The sequence below is a fragment of the Mobula birostris genome, chromosome 19, assembly GCF_030028105.1.
Source record: "Mobula birostris isolate sMobBir1 chromosome 19, sMobBir1.hap1, whole genome shotgun sequence".
In the NCBI taxonomy this organism is placed as follows: domain Eukaryota; kingdom Metazoa; phylum Chordata; class Chondrichthyes; order Myliobatiformes; family Myliobatidae; genus Mobula; species Mobula birostris.
In genome coordinates, this window is record NC_092388.1 from 34157358 (window position 1) to 34170792 (window position 13435).

Below are 13435 nucleotides of genomic sequence, written 5' to 3' on the forward strand. Positions count from 1 at the left end.
TCCAACCCTTCACCTTTTGCAGCCGGGCATGGAACCGTCCATATAAACTTGACGCCCAGAGACAAACAGGCACGTGTTACTCTCGTGAAAAGCTAAGGCGCAATTCAGCGGTCAAACATGAGTGAACATGGAATGCCAAATACATCTGTGCTGAATATCCCTTTTTGATCTGACAAGCGTTCCATGGTTTGTTGTCAAGTGCTCTTTTAGGGTATCATCTAAGCATTGCAATTACTTGCTTCTTTTGTCACTTGCTCTTATGTAGTATAAAGGCAACCCTAGTGTTTATGATTAAATGAACTCTATGTAACATATTATACAAGTGTCGCGGCAGTTCTCTTCATTGCAGTTAGTGTTACCCCCTGTCTACTATAACTACGTCAAATTCGTACTAATCGCCCGTCAGTTATTTGTTTTTCTGTTGCCCTTCTGCTGTCAAAATGAACAATAGTGCAATAAATTCGAACTGCGTTTTACGGGACCTTCAGATCATTGGGAATTTAAAGTGTTTGATGACTTCGTATATACAAGAGTCGGGTGTGGAGCAAATGGGCTCACGTGATGTCGATTTCAATATTATGTTAATAATAATTGACCACAATCGATTACAAACTGCTCTTGTTGTCCTTACCTAATAATATATATTTACATTTTACGTTATAGCCTGTTGATTAATTTGTTTCCTGGAACTAGAATGTCAATTGTAGCAATCACCATACTGTGGGAGCTAATGGAATAATCGCTTTTTTGGCATAGCTGGAAAGAAAACGGCGTGTTTATTCTCACCAACAATATTTTTTAATAAATTGTCCCCGCCGGTACTTATATTTCTGCATCTTTTAGCTTCACATTCGTTGCAAATATTTGCATCCTTTGGTTTGCAGCAACTTGGTATGAGACTGGATCATGCTTAGTATTGCAGTAAAATGTTCTGGGCACTCTCTTTAGTCGCTCGCCACATAGCCATTAAAACAGTTTTCTGACTCCAACATCTGCAGATTTTCTCGGGGGTAGCGATTCTAACACTCTCCCCTTTTTCCTTAATTTTTTTTCTGGGAGGGGAGGGTATTTTTAATCTGATCTGGCGAGCATGCCGTCCTGCTCTACATTTTGCAACTCTAACATTCTTTTGTCTTTTTTTGGTCTATGCTCTCGTTCTCTGATTGCTCCCAGTCACACATTGACCAGGTAACCAGGTTTACAGCTTACATACCTCCTCCCCTCTGCTCCACCTCAAACCACATCATTTTCCCCCTCCCCACCCCTCCATTCCATGTCAAACTGGTCCCCCCCCCAGAGTCATACCCCTCTCCTGTAACCTCTAACAAGATTTTGCTTTGACCCATTTCTCACGAAGGGCCATCGACTCGAACGCTGACTCCGTTTTCCTTCTTACAGATGCTGCCTGCTCTGCTGAATATCGCCGGCATTTTTTTTATTGTTAATCTTAGAAATCGTGCATTTCTTAGAAACGTTCGTTTCTTATTGGGCACGTAGCTTCAGTTTACAGAAGGGAATTAAATAGATGTTAACGGGTTTTATTTCGATTGTTGAAGAGTGTCGGCTCGAACAGCCGACTCTTTATTCCTCTCTATAGATGCTGCCTGACCTGCTGAATTCCTCCAGCATTTTGTGTTTGTTACTCTGGTTTCCAGCATCTGCCGAACCTCTTGTGTTTCTGATGTGATAGGCCCCTCGAACACATTGAAACCCGGCCTCCTTTTTGCAGTACATTAAGGAAATTTTATTCTCAAAAATAAGCAATGCCGTTTAACAAGTGAAACTACTTAATTTATCTGATACTCGTTCCACATTGAAACGTTGATGAGTTAAAATCTTTATGTGAACCTTTTTCATAGGTTGCAGTTTTTTAAGCGTATGTATAGAAATATCCAGAAAATTGCTTAAAAAGGACGAAAGGAGACATTTACAACGGGTATGAGCAGCTTACCCACCCCAAATCGTTTCACATTCTGTTGACAAAATACTGATCATTTTAATTTTTCCTGAAATCTGTACCCTGGATATCTATTTTGGCAGACTTTATCAGTTATCTTTGCAGTAGATGAATTATTTCTAAGATCTGTTTGTAAACTCGTTCCCAGTGTACTTAAACAAACTGGTCCCACATTACTGATTTAATTTTCAACAACAGCCATACTCATCCGAACTCTGCGACTTAATGTTTTTAAACGCCCGCACAATCTCTCTTAAATGCCTTTCTGCATTTTCAGTCATTTCCTGAATGCCGTTCCTTTTAATTTGAAATTGTTGTGTCTTCTCGCTCTGCGCGCACAGCTCCATATATATTTCGTGATATGCTGTCCAACACTTCGCACGATCAGACAGCAACAATTCAATGCTCAGATTCCACCTCGGGTATCTTTCACTTTATCGGTCAAAATGCCTTAATTTACAGGAGTCTTTCACAACTCGGGCACAATTTAAAAATCAAATATCATAATAGAACACTGCGAGAATGCCTAAACGGCAACCAGTCAGAAAAATCAGGAGGCGCTAAATTCACGTATTGTGTAGTGGAAGTAAACTCACATATCATATTTACATATTAGGTAATACGTTTGCATGCGAAGTTACTAGGATTCCCAAAATAGCTAAAATAATTCCTATTAATGTTATGACTGTGGGTACCACAACTTTACCGGACAATTTCTGTGCGTCCGCCATGACTATAACCCTGCGCTCTTCTCCATAAATAAAAACCGCTCCTACAATATGCACGCCCTTTCCTCACAGCTATCAGGCACGTTTGTTGCAAGCACTAAACTCCTCACTTGGCGGCGCACCTATTGCTTGTTGATCTTGAACTTGCATGCGATTCACTGCGGGGTATCTAGTGACTTTTGCATGTTCACGTGCGGATGCACAATTCTGTTTCTATAAATCTATTTTTGTTTGACGGTTTCCAGCTGTGCGAAAATAGACTTACATCCTCTGAGAACTGGACTGATTGTTTATAAGACCATTTAACACCTGGAGTCTAATGCATGCTGTCTTACCATAATGAGCATATCCGTTACACTAAAATCAATTGGTACTAGGATAAGAAGATGCTGCTATATGTATCCAGGCATATGGCGCTTCACTAAACAGGAGCCTAAATTGCAACTATATGCTGGAAGAACTCAGCAGATGAGGCAGCATCTATGGAAATGAATAGATACATAGTCGCAGTTACTGGTCGAGACCCTTCTTCACGACGGACAAGGGATGGGGAGGATGCCAGTATGAAAAGGTGGGGGGAGGGGAAGAGGCTAACTGGAAGGTGATAGGTGAAGCCACGTCGGGTGGTTAGAACAGAGGCAATGGTAAAGGCTGGAAAGAAGAATCCCCTGGCATTTTGCGTGTTGCTTTGGATTTCCAGTATCTGCAGATTTTCTTGTGTTTATGATTTGCAACTATACTAGTCCTGAGTCAGGACCCCACATTTGGGCCACTGGTACCATCTGGGGGGAATAATTCTTATAGTGATTTTTGGCAAGGTATACACCCCTAGTGCTAGAAAATATGTGATAGCATTGTAGTGGTGATAACTTTCTGTGTGAAAACACTCAGTGATATGTGTAAGAAGAGAGAAGTGAAATCAAAAGGGAGGGTGGTAATCTTGAAAGCAGGCAGGTCTTTGTTTGGACGCATCATAGTGATGGCACAAGGGTGCAGTCTACGCATGGAGGATATCCCTTCTCATCCCTTTGGACCATTGCCCTGGGCCCGGTCCACACCAGAATGATTGCTGAGAAAGATAAATAAAGCTACTTTAGCCACAACTTCACAGAAAAATTTAGCAGTAGAAGAGCAACTCCCAGGAAACTCTAGCAACACACATCAAAGTTGCTGGTGAACGCAGCAGGCCAGGCAGCATCTGTAGGAAGAGGTGCAGTCGCCGTTTCAGGCCGAGACCCTTCGTCAGGACTAACTGAAGGAAGAGTGAGTAAGGGATTTGAAAGTTGGAGGGGGAGGGGGAGATCCAAAATGATAGGAGAACACAGGAGGGGGAGGGATAGAGCCAAGAGCTGGACAGGTGATAGGCAAAAGGGGATACGAGAGGATCATGGGACAGGAGGTCCGGGAAGAAAGACAAGGGGGGGGGGGACCCAGAGGATGGGCAAGAGGTATATTCAGAGGGACAGAGGGAGAAAAAGGAGAGTGAGAGAAAGAATGTGTGCATAAAAATAAGTAACAGATAGGGTACGAGGGGGAGGTGGGGCCTTAGCGGAAGTTAGAGAAGTCGATGTTCATGCCATCAGGTTGGAGGCTACCCAGACGGAATATAAGGTGTTGTTCCTCCAACCTGAGTGTGGCTTCATCTTTACAGTAGAGGAGGCCGTGGATAGACATGTCAGAATGGGAATGGGATGTGGAATTAAAATGTGTGGCCACTGGGAGATCCTGCTTTCTCTGGCGGACAGAGCGTAGATGTACAGCAAAGCGGTCTCCCAGTCTGCGTCGGGTCTTGCCAATATATAAAAGGCCACATTGGGAGCATCGGACGCGGTATATCAGCCCAGTCGACTCACAGGTGAAGTGTTGCCTCACCTGGAAGGACTGTTTGGGGCCCTGAATGGTGGTAAGGGAGGAAGTGTAAGGGCATGTGTAGCACTTGTTCCGCTTACACGGATAAGTGTCAGGAGGGAGATCAGTGGGGAGGGATGGGGAGGACAAATGGACAAGGGAGTTGCGTAGGGAGCGATCCCTGTAGAATGCAGAGAGAGGGGGGGAGGGAAAGATGTGCTTAGTGGTGGGATCCCATTGGAGGTGGCGGAAGTTACGGAGAATAATATGTTGGACCCGGAGGCTGGTGGGGTGGTAGGTGAGGATGAGGGGAACCCTATTCCTAGTGGGGTGGCGAGAGGATGGAGTGAGAGCAGATGTACGTGAAATGGGGGAGATGCGTTTAAGAGCAGAGTTGATAGTGGAGGAAGGGAAGCCCCTTTCTTTAAAAAAGGAAGACATCTCCCTCGTCCTAGAATGAAAAGCCTCATCCTGAGAGCAGATGCGGTGGAGACAGAGGAATTGCGAGAAGGGGATGGCGTTTTTGCAAGAGACAGGGTGAGAAGAGGAATAGTCCAGATAGCTGTGAGAGTCAGTAGGCTTATAGTAGACATCAGTAGATAAGCTGTCTCCAGAGACAGAGACAGAAAGATCTAGAAAGGGGAGGGAGGTGTAGGAAATGGACCAGATAAACTTGAGGGCAGGGTGAAAGTTGGAGGTAAAGTTAATAAAGTCAACGAGTTCTGCATGCGTGCAGGAAGCAGCGCCAATGCAGTCGTCGATGTAGTGAAGGAAAAGTGGGGGACAGATACCAGAATAGGCACGGAACATAGATTGTTCCACAAACCCAACAAAAAGGCAGGCATAGCTAGGACCCATATGGGTGCCCATAGCTACACCTTTAGTTTGGAGGAAGTGGGAGGAGCCAAAGGAGAAATTATTAAGAGTAAGGACTAATTCCGCTAGACGGAGCAGAGTGGTGGTAGAGGAGAACTGATTAGGTCTGGAATCCAAAAAGAAGCGTAGAGCTTTGAGACCTTCCTGATGGGGGATGGAGGTATATAGGGACTGGACATCCATGGTGAAAATAAAGTGGTGGGGGCCAGGGAACTTAAAATCATCGAAAAGTTTAAGAGGGTAAGAAGTGTCACGAACATAGGTCGGAAAGGATAGGTCCCAGGAAACTCTGCTACAGTAGTTGATGGAATGAACTTGGTCCAAAGAGGGAAAGGTGATCAAGTTAATTTCAGAGATGTTTCACAAAAATTCTGGGTATTCTGAGAGAAGGCAGTCTGAGTAGCAGAATAGATGTTGTGTTCGACACATACAAGGAGAACTCTATCAAGAATAGGGAAAGATCTCTACGGGGTGAAGAAACTGGTCATGAGTTGCAAGGTATCACAGGCTCACAGATGGTGAGGCAGTGCAGGAGCTTCCTGACCAAAGTCAGTAACAAAAATAGTCTCATTAGCTTCATAGTCCATGAATGGAGGAAGGTGGAGTACAGAGCAAAGCTACAGGAGAAGATTCTGTATGCAACTGTGAATGACAAATGTTACAGGATCACATTTCAAGACAGTGAGGAGGTGTCTCCTCTTCAGTGTCAACAAGAAGAAGCAGATGGCTGCCTACTTCTCCATGCTGCCCATGCCACAAGAGAGGGATACCAATCTGTAGTGATCTGCTCGGAAGACACAGATGTCTTTATCATGTCTTTAGCATTTTTTGACAAGATTGAGGCCTCATTGATCAAGAAGTGTGGCACTAGAACCCGTACAAGGCTTGTAGACATCAGGAAGGTTGTTGCCACTGTTGGCATAGAGGTTTGTAGGGCTCTCATCAGGTTGCACACATATACAGGATGTGACACTGTAAGCACTTTTGCAGGCAAGGGGAAGACAAGTGCCCTAAAACTTCTGACCAGCAACAGGGAAACTGAGGACACATTCTTAGAGTTGGGCCAGGAATGGGACCTCTCCCCAGAACTGATGGACAAACTGGAGGCATTTACATGTCTCCTGTATGCCCCAAAAGCATCAATCACCAAGGTCATTGAGCTCAGGTATCACCTTTTCTGTGCCAAAAAAGGTGAAAACGAAAGTCATCAAATCCCACCATGCAAGGACTGCTTAACAAAACATGCACAGTGAGCCAAGTACCAGGCTGGCATATGGAGAAGATGTTTGGAGAAGGACCCACAAGTGCCAAGCCCTGTTGGCAGAGGATGGAAGATGGAGAGAGAAGAGGAAGCTGAACAGTTAGTGGTGCATTGGATGGAAGACCAACCAGTGCTCGATGCCATCCTCTATCTACTGGCCTGTAACTGTCCAAAAAATGTTCACTCCCAAGATGTATGTGTGTTGCAAATGGCCTCAGGTGTACTGACATGTGTAGACTGGCAGACTGTGAGAACCAGGCATCCACCTCAGAGAGTGTGGAAAGTTCAGATGAAGATGTGGAAGACGTGGAAGACTTGGAAAATCATTATGATTATTACTAGGTTATGAAAATATGGAAAAACAAAGTATGGAAAGCAGTCTTTGATTAAATATATTCATTTTACAGCCAAATAGGGCATAGGTTATGGCCGTGCGGAACCCCACATTTGAATTATTGTACTGTAATTCTATATGCTATGACAAAAGCTTAAGATTGTTTTGATTTGATACATCAATATGGAAAATATCATGACATTGATGAAACTCCAGAAATCTCTGCAAATGAGGTTTTTTACCTTTTGGGGGGGTGGGTTAACATTTTCTGCTGTACTGATGTTAATATGGAATATATACAAAAAGTGATTACTTATTTGAAATACTAAAGTTATCACTGGTGCAATACTATCACATATTTTCTAACTCTAGAGATGTATACCTTGCCAAAAATCACTATGAGCATTATTGCCCTCAGATGGTACCGACCAACCTTACTAGCTCACGGACTGTATTTAACTGATTCAATTTTGCCGTGTTGTGATATTTTCACTTATTATGCTGATAAGATCAGCCTTTCTGCCCACCTTTAATCGCCTCGGTGGCGGAAAAGGTGTGCCTTGTCCTGCTCAGGTTGTTGCGGCGAAGGTACTGTACTCCCTTGCAGTTGTCAAGATTCGGCTTTTTGCCCAGGGAACAGGAAGCCAAAAAAAATCTTAAACTTTGTGCAGCTGCGATATTTTTCTTTTTACTAAATTGGAATTGGCCATGCAAGACTCCTGAGAAGACGCTTCTTCGCGCAGAGAAGAGTGAATATTATGAATCTTCTATCCATAGCTGGTTCTGTCACAAGCTATGATGAAGACAGAGGTCGGTTGTTTTGGGGATATTAAGCAAATCAAAAAATATAGCGTTGGCGCAGAAATGTTAAGATATAAGATGTCAGCTGGGATCTTATTAAATGGCAGGCGAGGGACCAGAGGCCAAATAGAGGACCCCTGCAGGCTCTATGTTCGTATATATTTCCTTTTTCCCCCTGTGGACGTACAGCATTATTCTATGGGTTGTTGGCAGTGGAGGGAATGCGTGCTACGTCGGTTGCCCGTCAGACAGACTACATCCCCTGGGCAGTTTTAATATTGTTAGAAATGCCCTTATTCTGGGAATTGGACGATATTTCATCAAATTCTAGTTAATCCCTGTAAATAGTGAAAAGACTTTGGGCGTCAGCTGGTCAGTCCTTTGGACCAAGTCCCGGGCCAGTTAGATATCTCGTCAATGATTACCTCTAGGATCCTGAGTACCAAACTGAGAGATGGGAAGCCTGTATTCTTCTACTTTTCACATACATATTGATACAAGGAGTGTAGGTGTCATCATTGTGAAGAATCCTTCGACTCAATTATTTAAGCAATGTCGTATTGAATTAACCGCTTAATAAGTAGGTAATATTTATAAATTCTAGTGGAGTTAAAGTTTATTCCCTTTACGCATGGTGTTTATTTGTTAGTAGCTTCTATGTCAATTTGCAATAATTTGCCTGCGTTTCCATTCATTATTTTTGAACGAACTGACCGCCGCGTTTCCTGCAATACTACGCTTTCAGTGTAAATATTTAATTGGATGTAAGGCACCCGAAATTGCGGGGCTTCTCGACATAACGTTCATTGCATAACAACACAGAAAACAACAGTGTAGGGTATTGGGCGCTGATGTAAATTATCGGCTCCTTAAGGCACAGCCTGAGTTACAACGCAAGAAGCGCGGAATCTGTAATATGAAGACCTCGCTGCAAAGGGTCGATCTGCGCTGTTTCCACGGTCTCTGACCTCAGGTCCCGGGGCTTGCCATCTGCCTTCCAAAAGCCAGGCCCCAGACTCACCTGGGTTCGCGGCAGACCCTTCAAACCAAAACACGAACCCGATTACACAAGCAACTGGAATGTACTTGGAGATTAACACCGCAGAATTACTGAATACTTAAAAGCAACATGGTAAATCGTAAAGTCGAAAAGTGCAGTTTAATACCACGATCTAAACGTTTCTATTATATACTTAAGTAGTCTAAGCTGCCCCCCTTCTTTCCGAAACGAATATGCTTACTGTATTTTTGCAAACCACCGCTAATAGTAAAAATAAAAACTGTTTTCCCCACAACTTTGACTATGTTGTCCACAACTTGGCAAGTTTCTGAAATGCATCTCGTAACCTAGGCAGACTCACACCGACCATTCATCCCAGAAGCACCGTGAAAAAATGCAACAAAATGTTTTCAACTTGTTGAGAATTTCCTTTAGTTCTTTTGAATTAATTACAGGTGTATTGTTACTGCTAAAATGTGGTTAAAATCCTGTCTTTGTTTTTGTCGTGAATGTCTGTTGCAATCGTGAAAGGTGATTCGATCACCCACGGTTGATTAAATCTACTGCGGGACCTCATGCTATTCCAAAATAAATATCGGCGCAGCTTTTATTGCAGATGGCCATTCTTCCACCGGAATATTGAAGGCCCTTGAGATACTTTACGCACTTTAACTCAGACTCTAAGAAAGTGCATCAACAAACCTTTTGCAGAACAAAGACAATCAAATTAGATTCCTAAAATACAGCGACCAGAACAAAGAGGTAGTTCTCCCGGGTTCGTTTCCCGTCCCGTTCACTTGAAAATAAAACATAACAATCTGAAAGGCCCTTTGAAGTTTGCCTTTGGCTCTGGTCCTGGAGAGTGACAGAGTCTCGATTCTTAACCCTGTCATTGTTGTTTCGGGGTGAACGACGGGTCAGGGCGCGGAGAAGGTAACTTTTTTTGCTCTGGAAATTTGAAGCTCACTTTTTCCACAACGTGCTGCCATGATAGATTTGGAAACCGCTCACCATTCTCGTAGCGAGCCCTGCCTGTTCTCTGTCTAATGACTGGGCGCATTGCCCGCAAAGCTGGACTCGGCGCAAGCGGCTCAGCTTTGAGTGTACTTGAGCATCAACGGTTAAAGCTGAGCTCCCTTAAATTTGGAGAATGAAGAGGTATTCACGTCTCCTGGTATTTATAACTTCGTTTAGACGAAAATTTTGAAGCGCCAGTTACTGTTGTGCCTTGCTAGGTTAAACTACGTCCACTGCAGAAATGTTCAGTCCACTAGACAGTAAGGAGAAAACAATTATGTTTCGATTTTGCTCCGATTAATTATATATCATGTGCACAGCTTTCTTTTAACCCAGACCAATGGCAAATGGTCGGATTTCACAATGATAGTTTAGAACGTGTTGGTTTATTCATAGAAAATCAATTAGAATCAGGTTTATCGTGACCTATATCGTGAAATGTGTCGTTTTGTGGCAGCAGTACAGTGCAAATAAAAATAACTAAGTTACAAAAAGAGGAAAAGAGAAATGTAACAAACAGATATAGTTTGGACTAATCTTACTTAACCATCATTTAATCATGTAATCGATTGAATAGTGTGAACTGTGCAACAACACGTAAAACTGCTAGGTCGGGCAGCGTCAATGGAGGGAAATGGACAGCGGACATTTCCGGTGAGACCCGCTGTAGATTGGGAGACCACTTACGCTCCGTCCGCCAGAAAAAGCGGGATCTCCCAGTGGCCACCCAATTTTAATTCCACTTCCCATTCCCATTCCGATATGTCAATCCATGGCCTTCTCTACTGTCGCCATCAGGCCACACTCAGGTTGGAGGAACAATACCTTATATTCCGTTTGGGTAGCGTCCAAACCGATGGCATGAACATCGATTTCTCAAACTTCCAGCAATGCCCCCCAAATCTTCACCATTTCCTATCCCCTTTTCCCTCTCTCACCTTACGTCCTTACCTGTCCATCGCCTCCCTCTGGTGTTCCCCCCACCCCGTTTCCACGGCCTCTGTCCTCTCCTATTAGATTCCCCCTCTCCAGCCCTGTATCTCTTCAACCAATCAACTTCCTATTTCTTTACTTCACCCCTCCCCGTCCCGGTTTCACCTATCACCTTGCGATTCCCCCTCCCTTGCCCCCACCTTTTAACTCTACTCCGCATGTTTTTTTTCTCCAGTCCCGCTGAAGGATCTTGGCTGAAACGTGGACTGTACTCTTTTCCATAGACGCTGCCTCATCCGCTGAGTTCCTCCACCATGTTGTGTGTCAAATCACAAACAAGAGAAAATCTGAGCACATACACAAAATACACACATTTTGTGCGTGTTGCTTGGATTTCCAGAACCTGCAGATTTTATCTTGTTTGTTTCCAGTGGAGACCCCTGCCCAGATGTCGACTGCACATTTCTCTCCATAGATGTTGCCTGATCTGCGTAAGTTTCTCCAGCGGCTTGTGTGTTGCTTCTGATTCCAGCACCTGTAGTTTCTTGTGTCTCAGATGAGCTGTGTACTACTTCTGTACAATGACCCAGTGCAGCATTCCATGGTAGCTGTGCACACGTGATCACCTGTGTAAAGGAGCCTCATGCTATCAAATTAATCCATATTAAGATTATGCAGAGTCTCACCAATATCCTCTATATCCCTGAAGTTTACCTTTAAATAACCATGCATCATAAACACAGATGCCGCAGATGATGGAAATATTGAGTAACGCACACAAAATTCCTTTAGTATTCTGCAACTATATATCATGTACCATATTTTGATGGTGGAAGTGTGGTCACAGAGTACCTTTACAGCTTTTTGATGTTGTTAACAAAGCTAGATAATGGAGCAGTTAAAACATACGTTTTCAATAATAGATATCAAGATTTTGCTTCCAAAGTTAGTATTTTATCAGTATTTGATTTGTGGGCAAGGAAGATATATGTTTAACCATAAACCAACCATTCTTAGAGGAAGAAAAAATAAACCCAAACAGCAGTCTGGTGATTTAAAAAAACTCTGTTTTAAAATAAATGCTCACTGGCAAAACTGATCTTAGTCTATCACCCTGCTGTGGATTTGATTATCAATGTGCACATATTTATGAACCTCCTGGTCTTCAATGGGTTGTTTTATATTTCAATCTTCATCTATGACAACATTGGAAATTAAATAGTTGATTATGTGTAAATTTTATGCAAGATAGGTGAAATGAAAAGCAGATAAGAGTGGGGAGGGATGTGGGGATTAATCCTGATGGGGATAAAGCAATATAAAGAAGCTGTCTTGGTTCATAAATCAAGCAATGAAATTGATTTGGGCAGAGCTAAGAAACAGCAGGAGAGAAATATTGCTGGGCATTCTCCATAAGTCTCCATTCTATTGTGGTGGTAACTCATAGTGTAAATGACTGTGTGGCTAGTGAAATGCTATCTATAAGTTTGCTGATGACACAACTATTGTTGTCAGAACTTCAGATGGTGATGAGAGGGCATACAGGAGTAAGATAGATCAGCTGGTTGTGTGTTCTCACAGCAACAACTTTGCACTCAAAGTTAGTAAGACCAAAGAACTGATTGTGGACCTCAGAGAGGGTAAGATGAGGGAACCTGCGCTAGTCCTCATAGAGGGATCATTAGTGGATAGGTTGAGCAATTTCAAGTGCCTGGGTGTCAATATCTCTGAGGATCTATCCTGGGCCCAACAAATCAATGCAGCTACAAAGAAGGCATGACAGCAGCTATATTTCATTAGGAGTTTGGGGGGATTTGGTATGTTACCCAAAGGCACTTGCTAATTTCTACTATACTGTGGAGAGCATTCTAACTGGCTGCATCACCATCTGGTATGGAGGAGCACTGCACAGGATAGAAATAAGCTGCAGAGAATTGCAAACTTAGTCAGCTCCATCATGAGCACTGGCCTCCGTAGTACCCAGGATGTCTTCAAGGAGCGATGCCTCAGAAAGGCGGCATCCATCATTAAGGATGCCCATCACTCAGAAAATGCCCTGTTCTCATCACTACCATCAGGATGGAGGTACAGGAGCCTAAAGACACACACCCAATGATTCAGGAACAGTGTCTTCCCCTATGCAATCCAATTCTGAATGGATATTGAACCCATGAAAACTACCACACTACTTCTTTATTTTTATTTTTGCAGTACTTATTTAACTACTTAATATATATTTATTGACTGTAATTCACATTTTTTTCCAATTATTATGTAGTGCATTGTACTCCTGCTTCCAGACAACACATTTCACAAAATATGCTGGTGATATTAAACCTGATTAAATTAGGAAATTAGAAACATAACACAATAATAGTTGGCAATTAAACTGGAGTAGCCATGGATACCCACATGGGCCCTAGCTATGCCTGCTTCTTTGTTGGCTACACAGAATAGTCTATATTCTAAGCTCTTCCCAGTAATGCTCCCCAACTCTTCCTCTGCTGTTTCCTGCACCCATGCTGAGCTTGTCTATTTCATAAACTTTATTTCCAGCTTCCACCCTGCCCTTAAATTCACTAGGTTCATTCCTGACACCTCCCTCCCCTTTCTCAATCTCTCTGTCTCCATCTCTGGGGACAAACTGTAGACTGACATATTTTACAAACATATTGATTCC